Genomic DNA, 23,751 nt, shown 5'->3' on the forward strand with positions numbered 1-23,751 from the left:
GCGGTTCATGGGCTTGCAAAGAGTTGGACATGACTGAGTGACTGAACTGAACTGAACTGATATTCTCTGTTTTGTTATTGTTTCTGTTATGGCAGTAATTTATATTTGGCCCCAAAACTTTTTTTCTTTTTAAATTACTTTATTTTTATCAGGATAGTACCCAAGTGTCTAAAAGCAGCAGTCCTTTACCTGCTGACACCAATATCCATGACCCTGTCATTTTCACTGTCCACATCAGCCCCTTTCAACCCTCATGCTGTCTCTTCTAAATAGAATTTTAATATGCTAAATAGCATATTTAGTAATATGCTTATATGTCTATGTCTTGGTTTATCCAGTTTAGAATATATGTCTTCATTTCTTTTCCTAGTATTTGAAGATACAACACTTGAAAAATATTTGAACATATGAATGAACACTTCTTCCCACTATTGTCCCTAAATAATTAAAATTAATATCTAGGTAGAAAGAGATTGCATGATGAAGATAATGTAGACCCACTGTTTAGCCAAGCAGGGTCCCTTTTTCTTGCTTTCCTCACTTTTTCCACTGAAATATCCTCAAGTAGTTTCTTAAATGATGTTTGAGGATAAACACTTAGAGTCTTTCTATTTCTAAAGATATCTTCTACCTTCATCCTTGATGAATAATTTGGCCAGATTTAGAATTCTAGACTGAAAATTGTTGAAGGGCTTCCCTCAGTGATATCCAGAATCTAGTGCTATCAATACTACCAAAAAACCCAGAGCCATTCTTGACTTTAGAACCCATACTCCCTCTCTTTAGAAGCTTCTCTATCTCTAATGTCCTAATATTTTAAAATTATACATCTTTCCCCCCTGTTAATTATGTTGGCATTTACTAAGCCCATTCAAACCAAAGATGTATGCCCTTCAATTCTGAGAAATTTTTATATTTCTCAGATATTTTCTTTCATTTTTCTCTGCTGTCTCCTCTAGAAATCGTAGGATGATATAAGACATTTTGAGTCAATTTTACAAGTTTATTTGTCCTTTTTCCTGCCATGTCCCATTTCTTTCATGTTTTATAATTCTTTCTGGCATATTTCTAAAAGGGTTCTTCTACTGACTTAATTTTTTTATTATAATATATTTAATTTCTAGAAGCTCATGCTGTTTTTCTGTTCTCTTATCATAGTATCCTGTATTTGATTTGTGATTACAGCATCTTTTCTTACGAAATGGCAACCCACTCCAGTACTCTTGCCTGGAAATTTCCATGGACGGAGAAGCCTGGTAGGCCACAGTCCATGGGTCGCAAAGAGTCGGACACCACTGAGCGACTTCACTTTCACTTTCTTATGTCTGTAAGAATACTCCCTGGTTTTGTTTGGTGACATTTTTCTGTTCCCTGGAGGACTTTGTTTTCTCCAGGAAGGGCTTCTTTTCCCCTAGTTTACTGTTGTTGTTCCCGGCTCCTTTTTTTTAAAATTTTTAAAAATTTTTTTTTATTAGTTGGAGGCTAATTACTTCACAACATTTCAGTGGGTTTTGTCATACATTGATATGAATCAGCCATAGAGTTACACGTATTCCCCATCCCGATCCCCCCTCCCCCCTCCCTCTCCTTTTATGCTGAAAGTGAGAGTGAAAAGTGAAGTGAAGTCGCTCAGTCGTGTCAGACTCTTTGCGACCGCATGGACTGTGGCCTACCAGGCTCCTCAGTCCACGGAATTTTCCAGGCAAGAGTACTGGAGTGGGGTGCCACTGCGGTCGCCAGCGGATCTTCCCTAGCCAGGGATCGAACCTGGGTCTCCCGCATTGCAGGCAGATGCTTTACCGTCTGAAAGCTTTGCTCAAATATCTGATGATCCTTTATCTTATGTTCATATTTAATTTAGGGATAGAGGTGATTGTCAGCTGTTGAGTAGGCTAAACAAGGAGTGAGGCAGGCTTTTTACTAGGAGCTTCCAAAGGTCAGTATGTCGAGGTCTTGTCTCCAGCGAAGAACTTTTCAATTTCCTGCCTAGGGAAAGTGAACAGAGAAGGATAATTAGGCAAGGCTCAGCATGTACTGGGGAGGATGAGAAAATGGTGCTGAGGATCTCTTGGTTCAACAGACTTACTCTTCCCGTTTTTAGACCCCACCCTTCTTCCTGGGAACCCCCACTTCCTTGGGGGAGGGGCAGAGTAGAGGAGACGAAGTTACTTGACCGTACAACGTTGATAGAATTAGAGGGGAGGCCTAACCTCCCTGTAAAACATCTTTCAACCCTTCATCCTCTCTTGGACACTGAAAAGCCCAGCCTTTTACCGTATTGAGTCTCTCTGGAGTATCTGTTAGGTGGGTGGGTCTCCTTTTCATCAGACTCCCTCTTTATAGGCACTGGAGTGTTATTCACCCTGCTTGGTCAGTGAGCGGTCCTCCATTTGCTTTCTAGTTCTGAAAATTTGTTGATTTCTATTCTTTTGTTCCTACTAGGTTAATCCCTTAAAAAAAAAAAAAAGAAAAGAAACACCGGAAAAGTCATTTCACAATCACTCTGGTGGACTTTCTAGAAAGGATAAAAAGAAATGCAGTCAACTCACCTGATTAATTTGAAGTCTCACTTCCTTTCTTTGTTTTTAGCTTTTTAAAATGAACATGCACATTGTGTTTATAATGGAGCAAATACACTTTTAATTTTTAAGTGGATAATTAAAAATCAAGAAGGAAAAAGAAAAACTGAAAACTAGATAGAAAATTGTCAAAGGTGTTTATATGATATGAGGTTTACATTTTAGAAGCTTACAAATGTCCCTTAAACATGAAACGGTGCTCAGTGCTACTTATAACAGGAGCACTGCAATAAAGCTAGAGCTAGATATATTTTTTCATCATTTTATCACTCTAAATATCTCACCAATATATAAGAGAATAACAACAATTGACAAGGATGTGAATTCACTGTAACCCTCATACATTGCTATAAAAATGTAAAATGTTGCAGTTACTTTGTAAAATACTTTGGTAGTTTCTTAAAATGTTAAACATAAATTTTAAACATAAATAAAAATAAACATAAATTATTTAAACATAAATATAAATAATAAATAAATATATAATATATAATAAATAAATAAATAAACATAAATTATTTAAACATAAATAAAAATAAATATGACCTAGAAATTCTACTCACAGAAAACTACTCAAGAGAAATATAAACATATGTCTACACAAAGATATATATGAAGGTTCATAGCAGCACTGTTTGTAATAGCCAAAAAGGGGAACAAACGAAAGATTCCTCAATTGGTCAATGGATAAACCCAATGTGATATATCCATGCAATGGAATACTCTTCAAAAATAAAAAGGAGAAAATTACCAATTAGTGCTGCAACATGGACTAATCTCAAAAATGTTATGCTTAGTGAGAGAATCTAGACACAATAAACAACACATTTACATAATTCCATTTATATGAAAATGTCAGAGAGGTCAAATCTATAGAGACAAAAAATAGATTAATATTTGCCTGAGGCTGGGAGTGAGAATTGGAAAATGACCGCACATGGGCATGCCATTCCTTTATAGGGTGATGGCAATGTTTAATATTAGGTTGTGGAAAGAGTTGCACAACACTGAAAATTCACTTAAAAATCATTGAATTGTGCATATAAAATAATTGAATTTTATGGTATACAAATAAGACCTCAATTAAAGCTACAGGAGGAAGGAAGGAAAGAAAGAAGTGAGGGGAGAAGGGGAGAGAAAAGCTCCCGGGTTTGACTCTAAAAGGTCAAGAATCCAACTACAAAGTCACCATAAACCTAAAGTCTCTGGTTTGAGAGGAAACAAAGAATTAAACAGAAAGAAAAAGAGTGTGAGATATGCAAATTCCAAGGTTTCAGAGAGGAGAAAGACTTGAGTGTTTCTTGTTTGGATCCACGGGGAATGGATTTATTTAAAATAAAGTAAAAAACAGACTCTTGTTTGGCTAAATTATAGTAACACAGTAGAATATGCATAATTCAGATTAAACCTGTCTCAGTGTGAATCAGATAAAAAACTATTGGAATTATTATTTTGGCAAATAAAAGAGATTAATGGTTTAAGAAGCATCCTTTATATTCAGTTTGAAATAGATCACACACTAACTCCCAGGGAACTGAATGAAAATTTTGAGCTGATTATTGCACTCTACACATGTGGAAGTTACCACATAAACAGAGTTCATTTCACTTTGCCCCCCCACCTTTTTGGGTGGAAAGATTTTGAGGAAACTGATAAGCCAACTTTGCCTCAAAATAGTACAACTGAAAAAAAGCAGGGAGACATTTGAAAATCTAAAAGACAGAAAATCTTCTTGAAAAAACAGACTCTGCAGAGAATCTGATAGGTTGTATAGTGCAATGATTACACTCTGATGCTTATCTCTGCACAACTAAAAGAAATCATCCTGCTGCAAGTTCCTATCAGTTTTAGGGGTGGCCAACATAATGACAGATTTTCTCCAAGATCCTGGTTAGGGATGGCATCACCTGTTCCATTAAAACTGGAACATTTTTGTAAAACTTCTCCAGTCTGCCAAATGGCATCAGCAGTTACTGCCATAGTCTTCAGTGTCCAGGGACTGGGTTTTTATCCAGCTGTAATCCTTACTAACTTACTGACCTCAGAGAAGCTGCTAACCTTCCAGTCTCTTCCTCTGAAGCCCAGAAAGAGGAACAATAGCACATTCTCGTAACAGTAGTTTTCACGGTTAAATGAGATAATACAGATGAGTATGTTGGCAAGCCCTTGGCACCTAGTAGGAACTCGATCATGTAGGCTAGGATTTCCGGTAGGAGAAAAGCTTCAGTAGTGCCTATTCTGTATTATTCATCACTATGTGACAGGCACTGTGTTGAGCACACATCATGTCATTTAAGCTTCATACCAACTTGCTGATGTAAGTTTTGGTGCTCATTTGCTGATGAGAAACCTGAGGCTCAGAGAAGTTACATAGTCCATTCTAGCTCACAGAGTGAGTATAGACTTGGGATTTGACTCCAGGTCCATCTTTCTTCTTTCTAATTAAAATTTTTTTAATTTGATTTTATTTTTCATTGGAGAATAATTGCTTTACAATGTTGTGTTAGTTTTTGCTGCACCAAGCCTGTCTTATACCAAGTTCCAGCATACTTCTTAAAAATAAAACTTAAAATGAAGTTATAGCACCTCTATGCCCATACCTGACCTTCCAGAACCCTAGTAGGAGGATTTAAAGTGATAATGTGAGATATTTTGTGAAGCTCTTTTATGACTAATGATGAATTAATAATATAATTAATGATGAACTGACATCATTATCAGACTCCTGACCTTAATTCTCAGTATTTGAGGGGCTGCAGGAAACAGACAAGTAAACACATCATATTTGGATGAAGCAGAACAGAAAATGTGTTAAACAGAAATATAAGAAAGGACAGTGGAAGCACAGAGGAGGAAGCAATTAATTCCAATAGAGTGATAAGGGAAAGCCTCTAGGAGAAGCTGCAAATGAGCCGCACCTTGTAGTTACATAGATTTTTGATTAGTGGAGGAAGTAATGAGCATTCTGGGCCTAACAAAGGTGAAGAGAGTGAATACCCTGCATATCTGGGGGTCAAGCAGGTGATCAGTGAAAAAGATGGTCGAATACACAAATGGATATAATGGAAAATGAGTCCAGAAGAAAAACAGGGTAAGTGGCGTGGGGTATATCATGAGTCCCCTGAATTCCTGTTTAAAATGACCTTTATTAAGAAGTCAACAAGGCGCCATTGAAAGTTTTATGAAGACAACTCCAGCAGCTGCCTGGAAGGTGGAATGGTGAAGCAGATTGATGGAGACTGGAGGCAGGGGAGATGGAGGCAGGAGAGAAAGACACCAAGAAGACAGTCCACCTCGTTCTTCCAGGCAGCTTGGTTCTGAACAGTCGCCCCAAACATTTGTGTGCATGTGTAAAATAAATATTCTTCTCTTGACTTCCTCAAGGGAAAAATGCTGAGTGTGGCAGTGGAAATGAGAGCCAGCATCTCTGTACCCTCCATAGGAGCCTTCGGGACAGTGATTTTCACGTGGTTTTGCAGAGCACTGGTGCCCCACAGAGAAGATGGGGGTACCTCTGGGAAGTCTTTCAAGCAGAGCAGCAGCCTGTAGCCGAACCTGAGGACTGGGGTGCCTTCTGTTTACCACTATGTATTTAACCTGCCAGTATCTGGCACATAATAGGTGCTTATTTCCTGAATCAGTGGGTACATGTGTGGAATTACTTTCGGGATTTTATTTGGAAACAAGCATTCCAAAGGAGGAGGAGGAAGAGGAGAAGGGGAGAGGAAGGGGAGACGAGGGGAGGAAGAAGAAGAAGAGGAAGAAAAAGAAGAAAAGGCAAAAGAAGTTTGTAATTCTCTTAGTGAAAATATTTGCCAACTTTCCAGCGACCTGTGATAGTTATTAACAAACCTGAGCAAAAGTCCTTTCTTGCCTCTGACTTAAATATTTTATTCAGTAGCAGAAATCCTTTTTTCTTTCACCTGCCCTTGGTATGATGAAGGAGAATTCATCACGGTAACAATTTGCCTACTGGAGGCAAATTATAAACTTGTTTCTTATTGTTTTACTTTTATCAAACACCACTCATCAGAGCATGCATTGTATGACATAGGCATGATAATTTCCTCTGGGAGAAGATGCTAGGAGGGTTGTGGAGTGGGAGGTATCCATGAAACCAACTCAATTAAGGAATCAAGGCAATAGAGTGTATTGGAAAGAAAGTTGCCCGTTAGCTGACATGACCTGTAGGCCAAATGAACCCTTTGTTACCTGTCAGAACTTAAGTTACTTAACTTTTCTAAACTTCAGTGTCCTCCACTATTAATTAGGAATACTAAATAATATCTACTTTGTGTGATTGTTTTAGAGAGTAAAGCTAAAGTGAATCAAATAGCTAACAGTGCCTAGCACATTGAGGTACTTAATAAATGGTAGACATCACTTGATTAGGCAATGACACAGTACATCCTAATGGTCTTATCTCTCTGCCTATCAAAGTTAATTTTAAAAATTAGTATAACTTTTCTTGAAAAGTAACATGTGATTTAAAACAGGAACAATTGCCTTATCTATACACTTACACACAGAACAAATTATAAACTCAAAATTTTAAAGAAATCACAATGGTCTTATCACACTTAAGAAGCATTGTTCAGTAGCATCCAAGTATACCTAGAATTTAGGGACTGAAAATGAAAATGGAGATCTTAGAGCAGGGTTCCTTCCTGATGTCAGCCTGTGGAGGTACATTTCAGTAACAACGTTCATAGCCACACTTGAAAGGAGGGCTAGTAATGATGACGACAAAGTATCACTCATTCATTCATTCTCTTGTTCAATTGAGTACTTTTCAATGCCAGTCTGATAAACCGAGCTGACCCCAAAAAGTCAAAGGCCTTCAAAAAGAAGACAGTCAAGCCACCAAGGGAGCTCTTAACAGCGCAAACGAAGAAGAAAGTGTAGAGGATTAAGAAAAACCAAAATCAGCCAGCCTTCTAGGTAAAACTGTTAGGCCCTGGCAGCACTCTTTCATTCCTATCCCTTAAATGGCACTCCCCAGCAAAGTGAATCAGGGCTCCATTCTTTACCCCTCCATGGATCCACTGCCTGTTCTCAGTGCCCTCCCCAGCAAGCAGAAGGCCAGTACTTGCCAGTACTTGAAATGCACTTGCAAGTGTAGGCTGCCCCACTCCCTAACCAAGAAAGAACCTGCTCAGACTGGTCCCGGTTAAGCCTGCTGGTCGCAGGAAAATGACGTATTGATAGAGCAAAGTTGGACACAGCAGATCCCCAACGAGAGAGAGAGAAAAACAAAAATCGACACGGTCACCCAGCCAAGGGCAGCCTAGGTCAGTGAACATGTAGATCAATGAGGATGTATGACTGTTGTTCTAAGCTACATTTGAGGGTGATGAGTAACATAACACTTTTGTGGCAATAGCTAGCATATACACATTCCCTTTTAATTAAGAAAAATTCTGCTCTACAGAAAAAAATCTGAAATGTGTTCAAAATACAGTTTGAAATATGTCTGCTGAAGCTTAAAAAATAGCCCCACATGAGGGCTTCAATTTAAACTGAGAACAAAGAATTGAAAGCAATGACTTTCTTTTCACATGGGTGCTCAGTGCACATGCTTGGGAAGGATGCTAGGAAGGGGTATTCAATACAAAACCTTTTCCTCAAATGGAATCATTCCAAGAATCTCAGTGGATAAAAATGATAAAAAGCCAGAAATTTGACTGAAGATGAGATATCTTCCCTAGACTACTAAAAACACATTTCCCAAACAGGGTTGGGGAATACTATTCCAGGACTGGTGATAGAAGCAAGGTTCAATGCTGTAAAGAGCAATATTGCATAGGAACCTGGAATGTTAGGTCCATGAATCAAGGCAAATTGGAAGTGGTCAAACAGGAGATGGCAAGAATGAATGTCAACATTCTAGAAATCAGTGAACTAACATGGACTGGAATGAGTGAATTTAACTCAGATGACCATTATATCTACTACTGTGGGCAGGAATCCCTTAGAAGAAAGGGAGTAACCATCATAGTCAACAAAAGATTCCAAAATGCAGGACTTGGATGCAATCTCAAAAATGAGAAAATGATCTCTGTTCGTTTCCAAGTCAAACCATTCAATATGGTAATCCAAGTCTATGCCCCAACCAGTAACACTGAAGAAGCTGAAGTTGAACAGTTCTATGAAGACCTGCAAGACCTTCTAGAACTAACACCCAAAAAAGATGTCCTTTACATTATAGGGGACTGGAATGCAAAAGTAGAAAGTCAAGAAACACCTGGAGTAACAGGCAAATTTGTCCTTGGAGTACAGAATGAAACAAGGCAAAGACTAATAGAGTTTGGCAAAAAGGATGCACTGGTCATAGCAAACACCCACTTCCAACAACACAAGAGAAGACTCTACACATGGACATCACCAGACGGTCAACACCGATATCAGATTGATTATATTCTTTGCAACCAAAGATGGATAAGCTCTATACAGTCAGCAAAAACAAGACTGGGAGCTGACTGTGGCTCAGATCATGAAATTGTTATTGCCAAATTCAGACTGGAGAAAATCATTAGACCATTCAGGTATGACCTAAATCAAATCCCTACGACTATACAGTGGAAGCGAGAAATAGATTTAAGTGACTAGATCTGATAGACAGAGAGCCTGATGAACTATGGACAGAGGTTCATGACAAGAATGGCAAGGAGGAATATCAACATTCCAAGTCAAAGTCAAGTCTCCTTGATTCCAGGATACAGGAATCAAGACCATTCCCCAAGAAAAAGAAATGCAAAAAAGCAAAATGGTTGTCTGAGGATGCCTTACAAATAGCTGTGGAAAGAAGGGAAGCGAAAAGCAAAGGAAGAAAGGAAAGATATACCCATTTGAATGCAGAGTTCCAAAGAATAGCAAGGAGAGATAAGAGAGCCGTCCTTAGTGATCAATGCAAAGAAATAGAGGAAAACAATAGAATAGGAAAGACTAGAGATCTCTTCAAGAAAATTAGAGATACCAAGGGAACACTTCAGCAAAGATGGGCTCAGTAAAGGACAGAAAAGGTATGGACCTAACAGAAGCAGAAGATATTAAGAAGAGGTGGCAAGAATACACAGAAGAACTGTACAAAAAAGATCTTCATGACCCAGATAACCACAATGGTGTGATCACTCACCTAGAGCCAGACATCCTGGAATGTGAAGTCAAGTGGGCCTCAGGAAGCATCGCTACAAACAAAGCTAGCGGAGGTGATGGAATTCCAGTTGAGCTATTTCAAATCCTGAAAGATGATGCTGTGAAAGTGCTGCACTCAATATGCCAGCAAATTTGGAAAACTCAACAGTGGCTACAGGACTGGAAAAGGTCAGTTTTGATTCCAATCCCAAAGAAAGGCAATGCCAAAGAATACTCAAGCTACTGCAAAATTGCACTCATCTCACACACTAGTAAAGTAATTAAAATTCTCCAGGCTTCAGCAATACGTGAACCGTGAACTTCCAGATGTTCAAGCTGGTTTTAGAAAATGCAGAAGAACCAGAGATCAAATTGTCAACATCCACTGGGTCATTGAAAAAGCAAAAGAATTCCAGAAAAACATCTATTTCTGCTTTATTGACTATGTTAAAGACTTTGACTGTGTGGATTACAATAAACTGTGGAAAATTCTGAAAGAGATGAGAATACCAGACCACCTGACCTGCCTCCTGAGAAACCTGTATGCAGGTCAGGAAGCAACAGTTAGAATTGGACATGGAACAACAGACTGGTTCCAAATAGGAAAAGGAGTATGTCAAGGCTGTATATTGTCACCCTGCTTATTTAACTTATATGCAGAGTACATCATAAGCAATGCTAGGCTGGAGGAAGCACAAGGTGGAATCAAGATTGCCAGGAGAAATATCAATAACCTCAGATATGCAGATGATACCTCCCTTATGGCAGAAAGTGAAGAGGAACTAAAGAGCTTCTTGATGAAAGTGAAAGAGGAGAGTGAAAAAGTTGGCTTAAAGCTCAACATTCAGAAAACTAAGATCATGGCATCTAGTCCCATCACTTCATGGCAAATAGATGGGGAAACAGTGGAAAGAGCCAGACTTTATTTTTCTGGGCTCCAAAATCACTGCAGATGGTGATTGCAGCCATGAAATTAAAAGACGCTTACTCCGTGGAAGGAAAGTTATGACCAACCTAGATAGCATATTAAAAAGCAGAGACATTACTTTGTCAACAAAAGTCCATCTAGTCAAGGCTATGGTTTTTTCAGTAGTCATGTATGGATGTGAGAGTTGGACTATAAAGAAAGCTGAGTGCTGAAGCATTGATGCTTTTGAACTGTGGTGTTGGAGAAGACTCTTGAGAGTCCCTTGGACTGCAAGGAGATCCAGCCAGTCCATCCTAAAGGAGATGAGTCCTGGGTGTTCATTGGAAGGACTGATGTTGAAGCTGAAACTCCAATACTTTGTCCACCTAATGGGAAGAGCTGACTCATCTGAAAAGCCCCTGATGCTGGGAAAGATTGAAGGCAGGAGGAGAAGCAGACGACAGAGGATGAGATGGCTGGATGGCATCACCAACTCAATGGACGTGGATTTGGGTAAACTCCGGGAGTTGGTGATGGACAGGGAGGCCTGGTGTGCTGTGGTTCATGGGGTCGCAAAGAGTCGGACACGACTGAGCGACTGAACTGAACTGAATTCCAAGGAGCAGTATCAGGACAGTTATAAAAGCACAATTGTAAGTGAGAAATCTATTTTACAGTTTAATACTGGAAGTATCATCAACCATGATTGGACTATGAAGTTTAGGATGGTCTTTAGGAAGTTTAAAGATAAACTTCATCTTAAAATGAAGTTTATCTTCACCATTTAAAGTTAAAATTCATCTTAAAAAGAAATTTAAGATGTTCTTTAGATCTGACTCTGCTGGACACACAAGCAGAACAGAAAGACACGTTAGAGTCAGGGGCTTCTGGCGCTCAGGAGACCTTACATAATGTAAATGGTGATTAATTAAAAGAGCGCTGGTGAGTACATGTATAGCTACAAAGAGCAATTTCAATATTCAATCCAATTAATTCTATAGTTGATTAAGTGGTTAAGGGAACAAATACAGTTTCTTGTAACAAACATGTTTATAAGATTTCAACAAACTTCATGGCTAAAGGTTATTTCCCTAGTGGTTAAAACAAAAACTTTATAGATAAAATTTGGTGCTTGCTTTTCTGCTTACTTGTCTTTCTCTTCTGATTCTTTCCCCCTAAATTCAGTACTAATTCTCTGAATACCACTAAGTGGATCAGAGAAAAGTAGGCATCCACAGTGGAGGGGCATAAGAAATAGTTTCAGTGGTGCAAAGTTGGGTGTCGAATCTCAAGTAGGGTATCCATGCAGGGATGTGGGCCAGCACGGGGTGTAGTAGTCCAAGCCGTGTATAAATTCATGTCCAGGGACAGCCCGGCATGAGGTATCAGAACCCAGGAAGAATGAAGATACTGTCCATGCAGAAGGGCAGTCTGGCATGAAATGACAGAACCTGAAAATTGTGACAAGGTCACCCATGCCTGGATGAGGGTGAGTGCAGGTTTTCAGGAGGCAGCCTGATGTGAAAAGTAAGAGTTCAAAAACATTGAGAAAAGTGTCCAGATAGGGGCACACGGTTTGAGGACTCAGCAGCCAAACAGAGTGAAGAGGCCATCAACACAGTAGGAACGGGAATGATGTAGGTGGAAGTCTAGAGTCCAAGTGGGTAAGGAAGTCAGCCCCAAAGAGAGGCAAAAGGAGGGGAGTTGGTGAATAAGCATATTAAAGATTATGGGAGTCAGGTTTTCACTGTTGAAGAAGAGAGTTACAAATACTAGAAGGAGAAAAGACTGGACTGCAATTCGAGTTATTTATGTGAACTTGAAAATGTTAACGTATAAAACTGTTAAATAAATACAAAAGTAAATGTGTTCAAGAAAGTGTATATTAGCACATATTCTCCCTTAGCTCTGTCTTCAGAAAGAACCTGGGAACAATGACAAATCAATTGCAATGAACACAGTTGGTACCCAGATCTTAACTTCTAAATACCGTTCTCAACCGAAGGAAAACAAGGATCCTCTTGGAGAAAGGACAGATTCCAGATTTGGAGCAGGCAAAGTAAAAGGCAAACTAAAACATGACTGCACCAGGAAACTAGAAAGCATTCAGAAATGAAGGGAACCTGACAGAAGAGTATAGAAGCATGCTTCAAGGCATCCTCACTGGTCAGACTGAAGATAACTACAGCATAAAAATAAACAATGATAATGATGGATCACAACTGACCTAAAACCATTGACTTCCATGAGCACATGCAGGTATAAATAAAAACTTAGGTACATTGAAAGTTTGATGAAAAATGGAATATTTACATAACTTCATAGTGCCTCCCTATAAAATATGTAACAAGTAAAAAGGGGGAAAGGATACTTCTCAGTGGAAAAGTCTGGTAAACACTAGCTTAATCAAAGGATTCATCTGTAATGGAACAAATACAAATCATAAGCAACTTGATGATAAGATGCAGTCTCAGCATCATCACTTCTGTTATATTCCTGCCAAAGATGCATAACCCAAATCTAAGCAGTAAGAATGGACAAAACTAAATTGAGGGTCATGCAACAAAGTAACTGGCCTCTTCCTTAAAAAATTTAAGAAACTGAAAGTCAAGAAAAGATTGAAGAACAATTCTAAACAGAAGACTGAAAACCATAACAATCAAATGCAAATGTGTAATTCTGAATTGGATTTTTTCCTGTTAATGACATTATTGAGCAACTGGGAATTGAGAGTTAGATGGTACAGTATTAATATTAATTTCCTTATCTTGATGATTGAATTAGGTTTTAGAGAGTACATTCCTTTGTAAGAAATACTAGAGTATCAGAAGGCTATGGGACAGAAGATTAACAATTTCCTTTCAAATGGTTCAGATGGGAAATATTATTTTATTCTTATTATTAAGTGTTTTGAAATAGGAAATATTAAAACAGAATTTCATAGCTAACTATCATGGAGAATCTCATGCATATCATTAAAAGTAAGAGAGGTGTTAAAATCATGATAACATGATTAAAACTGAGACCTTTGCCCCACTGACTATTGGTAAGAGTTCCTTGACATTTTTATCCACTATGCTCCTCACACACCAATTATAAACATTCTTCAACCTGCCCTTCTGTATATCACTAAGAAGACATTAACCAGCACAGCACTTAAAATTCTTAAGTACTTATATCAACAAGATTTTTTTTTTCATGTCTTCTCACTAAATACAAATGCAAATCATAGTTTCTTTTTCATTTGATCCAAGACAGATTTCTTGAGGCTTATAATTGTATTACACAGGACCCCAGGAAAGGATTAGTGATGCCTGGTAGAAAGGTCTTAGGGCTGGATTGTACCCTCAAGAGTATTCCCTGAGTTTATCTAAAATGAGCTGATGATTTGAGAAAGTCAATATTATTCCTGAGAAGATGAGAGTTTAGCATTAAATCTGAGAGGAGAGGCAAAGATAGGTAAAGAGCAAGGCTGGCACTCTGGAGACAAAAGAGGGGCATGGCAGTGTGACAGATAAGGGGTCAGGATGCTAGCTTTGGGTTCGGCCCCCATTGGAGAGTTTTAACTGGGTCTCATCTTTTGCAGAGTTCAGCATGAGATGCAGACTGGGCTCAGCTGCACCTTCTCTTTTATATTTAAATTTTTCCCTTTTTGCTAAACCAAATGGATATTTTTCAGTCTTTCTCTTACTTGCCTTTTCTGCAATTTCATGCTATTACCATGCTCTTCTTCAATTGTTTCCCTCGATTTTTACCTGTCTACACTCTATAGGATGGATGGTTTACCTTTTTCTTCTGGAACTATGCCTTCTCAGCCTCCTTTGCGGTCTCATTTCCCTCACTCATCCATTATTCTCCCAGGGTTTTATTTTCATCTCCTTTTCTCACTCCACCAGACACCAGGCACATCCTTGATCCCTAAAGGATCTATAGCTGGACTCCAGGCAATCTGTGTATCTTTTGAAAATCTATATAAATATTTGTGTATATATATATATTTTTTTCTGATGAAAATAAATTTTCTCATATTCTCTAAAGGGTCCATAATCATGCAAAGTTGGCATGTGTTCTAGATGTTCTGCAGTCTAGAACTTTGGCTCATACTCCTGCTTGAGCTCCAGACCCATTTATCCAACAGACATCTCTAATGCACCATGTTCAGAATGGAACTCATTAGGTTCTTAACCAAGCCTCTCCCTGTTTCTCTTAGGTCAGTGAAGAGCACCATCATCGGCGCAGGTGTCCCAGTAAGAAACCTTAACATCACTTAGGTTCCCCTCTGTCTTTCACCACTTCATGTCCAATCAAGCTCCAGGACCCAATATTTCTCCCCTCTTAATATATCTTCCATTGGTCTGTTTTCTCAATCTTTTAGGCATGAGATCATGTTCCTCACAGCTCTTGAGCCACTGCTCAGCCTCCTGGTGTCCCTGCCATCAAGTTTGTCCTCCCCTGCAAAACCACTCTCACGTTACGACTAGAGTGATCTTTCTAAAATGCTAACATGCTCGTTTTTCTCCTCTTGCTTAAAGCTCTTGCAAGTAGTATCTTTCCCATAAGATAAAGTCTAAACTTTATAACATGATGTCTAATTCACTAAGTTACCTGTTCCCAACCGACACCCCATCTCCCATGCCTTCATCACAGTTATGCTCAGTACAGGTCCCCAAAAGGCACCATCATGCTGGCAGATTCTGAAACTTTGCAGTGAGTCCTTAACACAAATGTGGAAAAGTGGGGGGTGGGGGGGGTGGGTAGTAAAGGTCTAAGAGATAGACTTGAAAGTTCAGTGAAAGGTGAGTACTGACATGAATGGACAAGTCAGAGCTGGCAGGAAAATCTAGATATTAGGCATGTTCAGCTAATGCTTTGGGACCATGAAAGCCAGCTGAGGTCTCTTGAAGGCTGTGTCTACCGTAGCTGCTGTAGGTGGGAGTTCTCAGGCTGTTGTACGCCTGGTTGCTGTTAGTTGCAAGAAGGGGAGTCAGGAGGAAGAGCATGATGTGTGACACAGGTAAGGGCAAGGCAAACTGGCCTTCATCCATACTTCTGCATCCCTCATCACCTCCATCCACATCATCTTTGGAGCAGGATGACTGCTGCTTTACTTACGGCTTCCAAATCTTCTCTAAATTCTCGTTTGGTGAACTATAACCTAGAGCCATACAGAGGTGAGTTCTGGGAAAAACCATTCTCACTTAGCCAAGTTCACACCGTATTAAACCACAAATTTCTCAGTGGCTCCTTTTAGGCTGAACAGAGAGACACCTACAGATCCAAGACAGAAAGACCCTTCCTCTGTGACTGTGTCCCCTGGGCATGGTCAGTATGAGGCTGCCCTGCATGGTCTGGGTTTGTCCCATTTTACACTGTGCCAGGTTGCATGATGCCAACCAGGCTGTCTTGTTGGCTCCCATGCCCCATCCCCATTCCTGAGGCAGAATAGCATTTGATCCCTAAACAGAAGTCACTTTGCTTGTTCAGGAGCCCCTCTTCAGATTTCAGAAGCACTTGTACAAACCCTGTGACCACCCATAGCTCTCTTCCTTATAATTTAAGGCTTATAGATCTCTGCCCTGGTGAAGCATGAGCTCCTCCACATACATGCCTGCTTTGCTCACCCCGAAATCCCTGTTGTGGACCCATCAAGAGACAGATAGCAGGTATTCAATAAATCACTGACAACCCTTGTGGGTGAAGGTGGAGTTCCTAAAAACCCGGAATTCATCCATCTCTCTGTCCCTCCTTGTGAGTATCTCCCTTTCAGCATCAACTAATGGCCCCAGAGGACACAGAGTAACCAGTGACCCAGGAAATAATTTCACATGCCTTTTTCCCAGAGGAAGTCTCACTTAGGAAATGGACTTTTTTACCAAGAAGGCTTTTCCTCTTGGGGATTTTCCTTGTTCATTTTAATGCTGACTGATGGCTCAGCTCTTGGCATAGTATTTCCTGAGATCATCATTTTGCAAGAGAAAGAGCAACATTTCTCAATGGGGAAAGAGTCTGTCAGAGCCTTTAGTTTTAATCAGAAGTGTACAGGTATAAAACAACTATGTCCCCTGTCTCATCTTTTCCATGTGTGGTGGTTTAGTCGCTAAGATGGATCCAACTCTTGTGACCCCATGGACAACAGCTTGTCAGGCTCCTCTGTCCATGGATTACCCAGGCAAGAATATTGGAGTGAGTTGCCATTTTCTCCGGGGTATCTTCCCCACCTAGGGATTGAACGTGAGTCTCCTGCTTTGCAGGCAGATTTTTCTTACTATCTGAGCCACCAATGGCTAATTATTATCTACCCCTAATCAGTGCACTCGGACTGTGAATGCCATTTTATCATTTTAAGAGGGGTTATCCCCACCTGGGCTAGACTTGATGGTTGTACACACACACACACAGGCCGCACAAAATCCTGTGATTTCCCCGTCACAGCACTTACCCCACTATGTTGCCTTTATTGGTTCAATATTTGTCCTCTCTCACCCCCAGCAGTGAGCCCCTAAGGCCCTAGAATCCCAGAATCAGCTCATAATCAATGTTTAGAAGCAGGCTGCTGTGATTAAAAAGCATCAGTTTTGAAATCAGACTGAGCTGAGCTGACAGAGCTGACAGAGCTGAGCTCAAACTCCATATCTGTCACTTTGGATGCTATGAGTCTGAGTCAATCCTTTCAACACATGTCTGTAAGATAGGATTACAGATTTCTCATCTATAATAAAGAGGACATCCCAGAAGGAAGACAAGAAACTGCACGTGGTAAGTTCCTGGCTTAGACTGTATCCTATTATGATAACTACCATTACTTCATTAATAAATAAAATCTAAGAAAATAATTCAAAAGAAAAGTTAAATCCAAAGATTATCATTACAACATTTTCAGTAGAAAGAGAAAAAAATTAAAACCTAACTCAGAAAATAAAACAATGGTTTATTATAAAACTGACTCTTCTGACATAGAAGTTCTACCTCTAGGAATATATTCTACAAAAATATTTTCACAGGGGTAAGTGGACAATAGCATTCATTGCAGAATTTGTTGCAAGAGAAAAATGTGAAGATGAAATTCTAAAATTCCATACAGCCATGTCTAAAAATGAGTATTTCATGGTGCTTGTCCAGTGAGAAAGAAACAAACAAAATATTGTGGGACTCTACATATGATATAAGCTCAGCTTTGAAAAGAAAGAAAAATATATTATATAAATACATTAAAAAAATTGGAAAGTTACATATAAACTTTTGAATGGAGGAGATTAATTTCTATCATATCTTTTTACATTAAATTTTTTAAAAAATATGTATGATTTTAATATTTACAAACATGCAATTATTTGAAAAAAGTTTTTAAAAAAGGGTATGCAGACAAGTAAAAGTCATATAACTTTGCAATTAGGAAAGCCTAAAAAAAGACAAAGTGTTTTCACCAAGGAGACAGGCTTATGGGAGAGGCAGGTTCACAAAAAGTCCCAGCCCCTCAGGGATAACCACAGACCAAGACCTGACTGTCCGCTTGCCCAAGAGTGAAAACCACTAACATGTTTTGAGTGCCTGCTACATGCCAAGAATTGTGCTGAGTACTTTTGAGCATCATTCCACTTCATTGTAGGGCAATTCTGTAAGTGTATACTATGGTTGTATCTGTTTCACAGAGGAAATTGAGGCTCAGCTGGTAACTTGCCAAGGCAATAAGCCATGGAACCATGAATAAAACCAGATCACTCCAGATTTTGAGCCCAAACTCTTAACCACTGAAACCCAGTGTCTTTGTAATGTGTTCTTTCAGTTCACCTATGATGATTCCCTCATATAAATACTAAACTTATAAGAGGCAAATACATAAACCAAATGCTGGTATAATTATTTATCACAGTCATGTCCACATCCAAAATACCTCCCTTACTTGTATCAAAGCATTTTTTGAGAACCTGATGTACCAAGAATCAATGACTAGGAGTTGAAGTTGGGTTGTTCAGAATGTACTTCAGGAAAAACATAACAAAGTATCAGGAGATACAGAGCAGAGTGGCCAAGAGTCCTAGAGACCTGCCCTCAAAACCTGTGTCTCTCACTTACCAGCTAAGTGACTGGCTTAGAAAACTGGGGACTGGTGCTCTTATCATAAAATGCAGCTGGTAACATTCCTATGTCACAGGGATATTTTAAAGGTTAAATGTAAAAATCTACTAAAACACTTTAGCATCTATCGGGCCTGACATATAACATGTGTTCAGCTAATGCAATAATATGGCTAATACAGTTTATGTATAAATATAAAATATAGTATAGTTTTAATATCTGCCCATTGCTCTCCTAACAGTGCTCCTCTGAGTGACCACATCACCTGGTTCTCTCAGACACAGGCCCTCCATCTCTTGAATAGAATTGGATAAACCCTTCCTGCCCATCTCTCTTTTCCACATGGACCACATCCCTCACTGAGACAGGTTACAACACTACTGGTTTGGTTCTCCCTCTCTGCAGAAACTTGCCGATCTTGTGAGCACACCTTAGCCACCTTGCTTGCATTTATGTGTTTGCCCAATCTCCATCAGCAACATACTCACAAACTCTTATAAGGAGCTCCCTTTTAATTGATCCTAGCTAATTTTTACTTTCTAAGTGTGGCCTCTGATAGCATTGTTAGCTTTGTGGTTATTAAATCAGACTGGAACAGTGACTCAAAATTGATCAATTCAGAGTTAGTTTCCCCCCACACCTATCTCTGTTTCTTCTGCCCTTCAAGGAGTCCACAGATAGGAAATCAGCTGACTGTTCTTTCTCACCTGGCATAAATCTTATTCTCTTGGATGACTAGGAGATTGCTTTACTCAGCATGAAACACTGGACTGGATGATTTATAGATAGAAAATGCTTCCAAGCCCTTGTCTTATCTTTCATCACAGATTTCCTGGGTCAACATCATTCTGGTCTTTGTCCTCTCTGTAGGTTCCAATTCACACAGCTAGGCAGACAGAAATGGTTCATGATTCCAGTCCTGTATGCAAGTGGCTGAAAATAAGCTTTAATCCTTCTAAAAAGGCAGTGTATTATTCTAGAAAGGGTCACCATTACTCAGCAATCTGACAGTGGTGCTGATGAGCTACCTACATAGGCTGGAGCAAACAGCTCATATTCTGAAAGCTAACAAAACTCACAGACCTACCAGTGATGGAAGGAAACACCAGAGAGATTCTGGTTGGGGCAGTGGTTAGGAGCAGGAAGGAGTAATTAGGCGCAGTCTGACTAAGGGATCCTGAATCCATAGAATGTAAAGTCAGAAGGGACTTGAGGAGCTAAAGGCCCAAAGATTCAAAGAGCTAGAGGTCCACAGAAGGGCCAGATTCTCAACACCAGGCAGAGGTCTGCTTACACTGAAATCACCAGTGCATGCGTGCTCCATCACTTGGTCGTGTCTGACTCTTTACGACCACATGGACTACTGCCAGGCTCCTCTGTCCTTGGAATTTCTCAGGCAAGTATTAGAGTGTGTTGCCATTTCCTCCTCCAGGGTGTCTTCCTGACTCAGGGCTGGAGTCTCTTGCGTCTCCTGCATTGGCAGGCGGGAAAATCACCAGAGAACAGGTTAAAAGACAGATTCCTGGGTCCCATCCTCAGATGATTTGAATCAGCAGGTCTGAATAGGTGTCTGGAAACTGTATTTTTAACATGCACCCAGGCTATTCTAATGCACAACCCAATTTGGAAAAATGCATGCTGATCTAATCTAAACTTCTCATGATGCAAAAGAGACTGCCACTTGCAGAAATGATTAGTACAACTTGGGCATAGTGACCCAAGGATTAAAGAGCAGCTGTCAGACCAAAATATTACCCATAACCAAGGTATTTGCATAAATACCCCCACATCACCAGAAAAGAATGCTCATGTGATGGACAAATGGGGAAACAATGACTCACAGAAACCAGCCACCCCTAGTCCACATTCCTGCCACATTTCAAGGCTCACAAGCACAAGAGACAGGGAGAAAAAGCAACTCTGTCAATTTGCAGGGGCAGAAATTACTTCTGCCAATTTCTCTAGCCACCTTCCCATACTGATCTACAGAATGCTTCTGTGCTCTTCAAACACCTCTAGTTCTTGCTTGGTATAAATGAGGGAAAGCCTTTTTTTGTTACCATGGCACCACTACAATAAGCTGTTTTCAAGTGTTAGATATTCTGAAATGACAGTCTCTGTTTTGAGAAATAAGAATGCTGATGGGGTCAGCAAAACTTGCCAACATTCATGTGTCAACGGGTTGTCATAAATCAGTAGTGTCACTCTACTGGTAATGTATTTCTGAGACCAGAAAATTATGCTTTGACAATCCACCCCAAGCCTGGGTCCCGAGTCGATGTGGCGGGAGTTCTCTATACCAGCCGTGCATCTAGCTAAGAGGCCTTAGCAGGCCAATGAGCTCTTATGGTTGCCTACTCATGTTACCATTGGATGAAGGTTGATATGCTCAGGTCTGAGTCATCGAGGAAGGGCTGACCCAGTGGAAAATAAGCAAACATTTGTGTCCTTCCTTTGATTTGTTTTTGCTTGGATGTATCTCCCCTACTTCAAAAAAGGAAGGCAAATTTTCTTCAAGACTACCATTCATGGAATAATGTGGACAGCTGTACTTTGTAATACATGTGTTCCAGGACTTGAGGCAGGCTAGTTCTTTAGTCAAAATTTTGTTTGTAGCCTTGTACTCTACCTAAGCATGTGATATGTATATGTGTCTTTCTTTATGCACCATAAACTCAAGGTCATGATTTATTACTCACTATATCTGCCACAGTGTCTGGTGCATATTTAGTACTCGTTAACATTTGTTAGGTGTTCAAAAGTTAATTCCCCCCCCCCAAAAAGGGTGTGTGTGTGTGCGCACGTGCATGTGTGTTGGGTGATATAGGCCTAGTTTAGTGAGATGATAGTGAGAATAGAAAGGAAAAGAAGTCTTCATGTTGTTTTAGAGGCATCTGCAAAAGTAGCTGTTAGGAAACTCTGGTTGGCATCATAAGCTCCAAAGAGTTTGTTTAAATAACAGATTTCAGGTTCCCATATCTAGAGTTTCTGATTCAGCTGAGCAGTGAAAAGACCCAGGAATCTTTTAAATTCAGATCCCTGGAGCATTCTGATGCATGCTAAAGAATCTGGTAGTAGAATAAAATGAAAGGGTGAAAGATGAAAGATATTAGCAGCTCTACCTTTAAGCAATTAAAAAGCTAAAAAGCTGTGCATATTAAACAATAAGGCATGAAAAGAAATACAACAGAAAGGAATACACAGTAAGATGTAAAATAATCAGACCCAATGCCAAAATCCATGAATCAAATAGCAAATGCCTTTGTGGTTCTCAGACACCATCAGGGAGGATTACATGGAGGAGTGAGACTTGAAACGAAAATGAGTCTTTAAGAACTTTCTTGGCAGAGGTGGAAGGAGCATTTCAGGACAATATGCTTCTTATCTCTACCATGTTTTGATATACCAAAGGATTTATAAGCAATATTGTAACCTGGTGAGGACCAGACTAGGAATAACAATCTTAGATTTCTGCCACAACCTGAGAGTTAGAGGTTCTGCTATAAGGCTATGAATTTAGGTACCTAAATCCTTCCTGATTTTTTGAACACTCACCATTCACACAGTTTGCTCTCAGGCTACCATGTTTCAAATCAGCCGAAGTTTTATGTGCTAACGGTATAGATGTGCATGTAGCTATAGAATAGATGTATTTGATGTAGAATAGATGTAGATTGTGGTGACCTAATGACCAAAGAGCAGATGAAACCAAGGAGGGGCTTGGAGTGCAGGAACAGAAAAACCAGGCCCTTATTGTCCTTCCCTCCCCCATGTTGTAACTATTAATGGACTTCAGGTCCTCCTGGGCAGTGTAACCTGCCTCCCCTCCTACCCCACAGGGAGAAGGTATTTGCCTTACTCTTCCCCCCACCCACTATATGTGCCTTATCCAATCAGCAAATGACCCACAAGACCCCCCATCCCACTCCTTGTACCCTGGGTATAAAAGTGGACTAAGGACCCCTGTTCAACGTCCCTTCTCTCTTGAGCTGGCCAGCTGTTCTAACAGCGCCTCCCACTCTCATAAACTGTATTTTCCTCTCATTCTGTCTCATGTCTGGAAATTCTTTTCCTACTTGTGCCCGGACCACGACCTTTTTAGGGGCCTGTATGGGGACTTGGGGTCTCTTCCCCACTACCTCGCTTCTCCTTTCTCAAAGGGACCCTCTGTGAACACGCAAGTGCTGTGGAGCAACTGAGGCACTCCGGCCAGGGTTATCCTCTGGTGTGTTCCAGAGGGCCCGCTGCCCGCTGTGCCCCAGTAGCTGCCGCCAGAACGGGTGAGGGTCTTTCCTTTGTCTTCTTTCCAATTGAGGACTAGGCCAACCAATATCGTGTGAGCACAAGTTAGGCACTTAAAAGCCACATGAAGACTCCCATGTGAGGATAAGGGGGACACGGAACAGATCAGGCCACAAGGGCCTGTGCCCTCAGCAAGACAACTTCCGTGCACCGTGTCAGGCTCACAGTGGTTAAAGCAAAGCAGAGCCCACTGTCCCCTGGCCACCGCCTCCCCGGCAGGCTCGGAAGGCAGATTCCTCAGCCTTCTTCCCTGTTGCTCTCCCTTCTTTCCCTTTCAGCCCGGATTCGGTTACAGGAGCCTCAGTGTTGCCTCTGAGCCATGCCAAGAGTGCCTCCGCGTTTCAGGGAGTCTCCCAGCCGTGCGTCACCCTGTTGCTCCCGGGAAGCTGTCTTCCTCTGCCCGGGTCACACGGTGCCCTAGCTGCACGGCTCTCAGGGGTCGCCTCTCACTGTCGGACACGGCTGTGGGGAAGGGCAGCCATTTTCATGCCGTTAGTGGCACGGAGAGATCCCTGGGACAAAGGGACGCCTTTCTGTCAGCCGGTGACTCTCAGGACCCCCGTTCTATGGCAGGTAGGCTAAGAGTGGGTTCTGGGTGTCCTGGGAGCCCTCTCAGACTCACCCCCTGGCTACATTCTCAGAGACGGGAAAATTCTGACCTTGTGAACGGTCTGGTCTCAATACAAACTGGGGGACTCCCCCAAAATGGCCTCCGAGTGGCACACCAGCTCTTGCCAAGAGCAGGGAAGGACT

The 23,751-nt window shown here is 40.6% G+C and overlaps 1 long non-coding RNA gene across 1 annotated transcript in view; it reads right to left on the reverse strand.

Annotated features, from left to right (window-relative positions):
• Positions 1 to 1,764: 1,764 nt before the first annotated feature.
• Positions 1,765 to 23,751, reverse strand: part of LOC122677451 — a 151,942-nt gene continuing 129,955 nt past the window's right edge. The window contains exons 2-3 of the long non-coding RNA XR_006335787.1: positions 2,275 to 2,450; positions 1,765 to 1,986 (exon numbers count right to left, since the gene is read on the reverse strand). This is a non-coding gene — a long non-coding RNA (uncharacterized LOC122677451). The remainder of the gene's footprint in view (positions 1,987 to 2,274; positions 2,451 to 23,751) is intronic.

This window comes from Cervus elaphus, chromosome 20 (genome assembly GCF_910594005.1).
Source record: "Cervus elaphus chromosome 20, mCerEla1.1, whole genome shotgun sequence".
In the NCBI taxonomy this organism is placed as follows: Eukaryota; Metazoa; Chordata; class Mammalia; order Artiodactyla; family Cervidae; genus Cervus; species Cervus elaphus.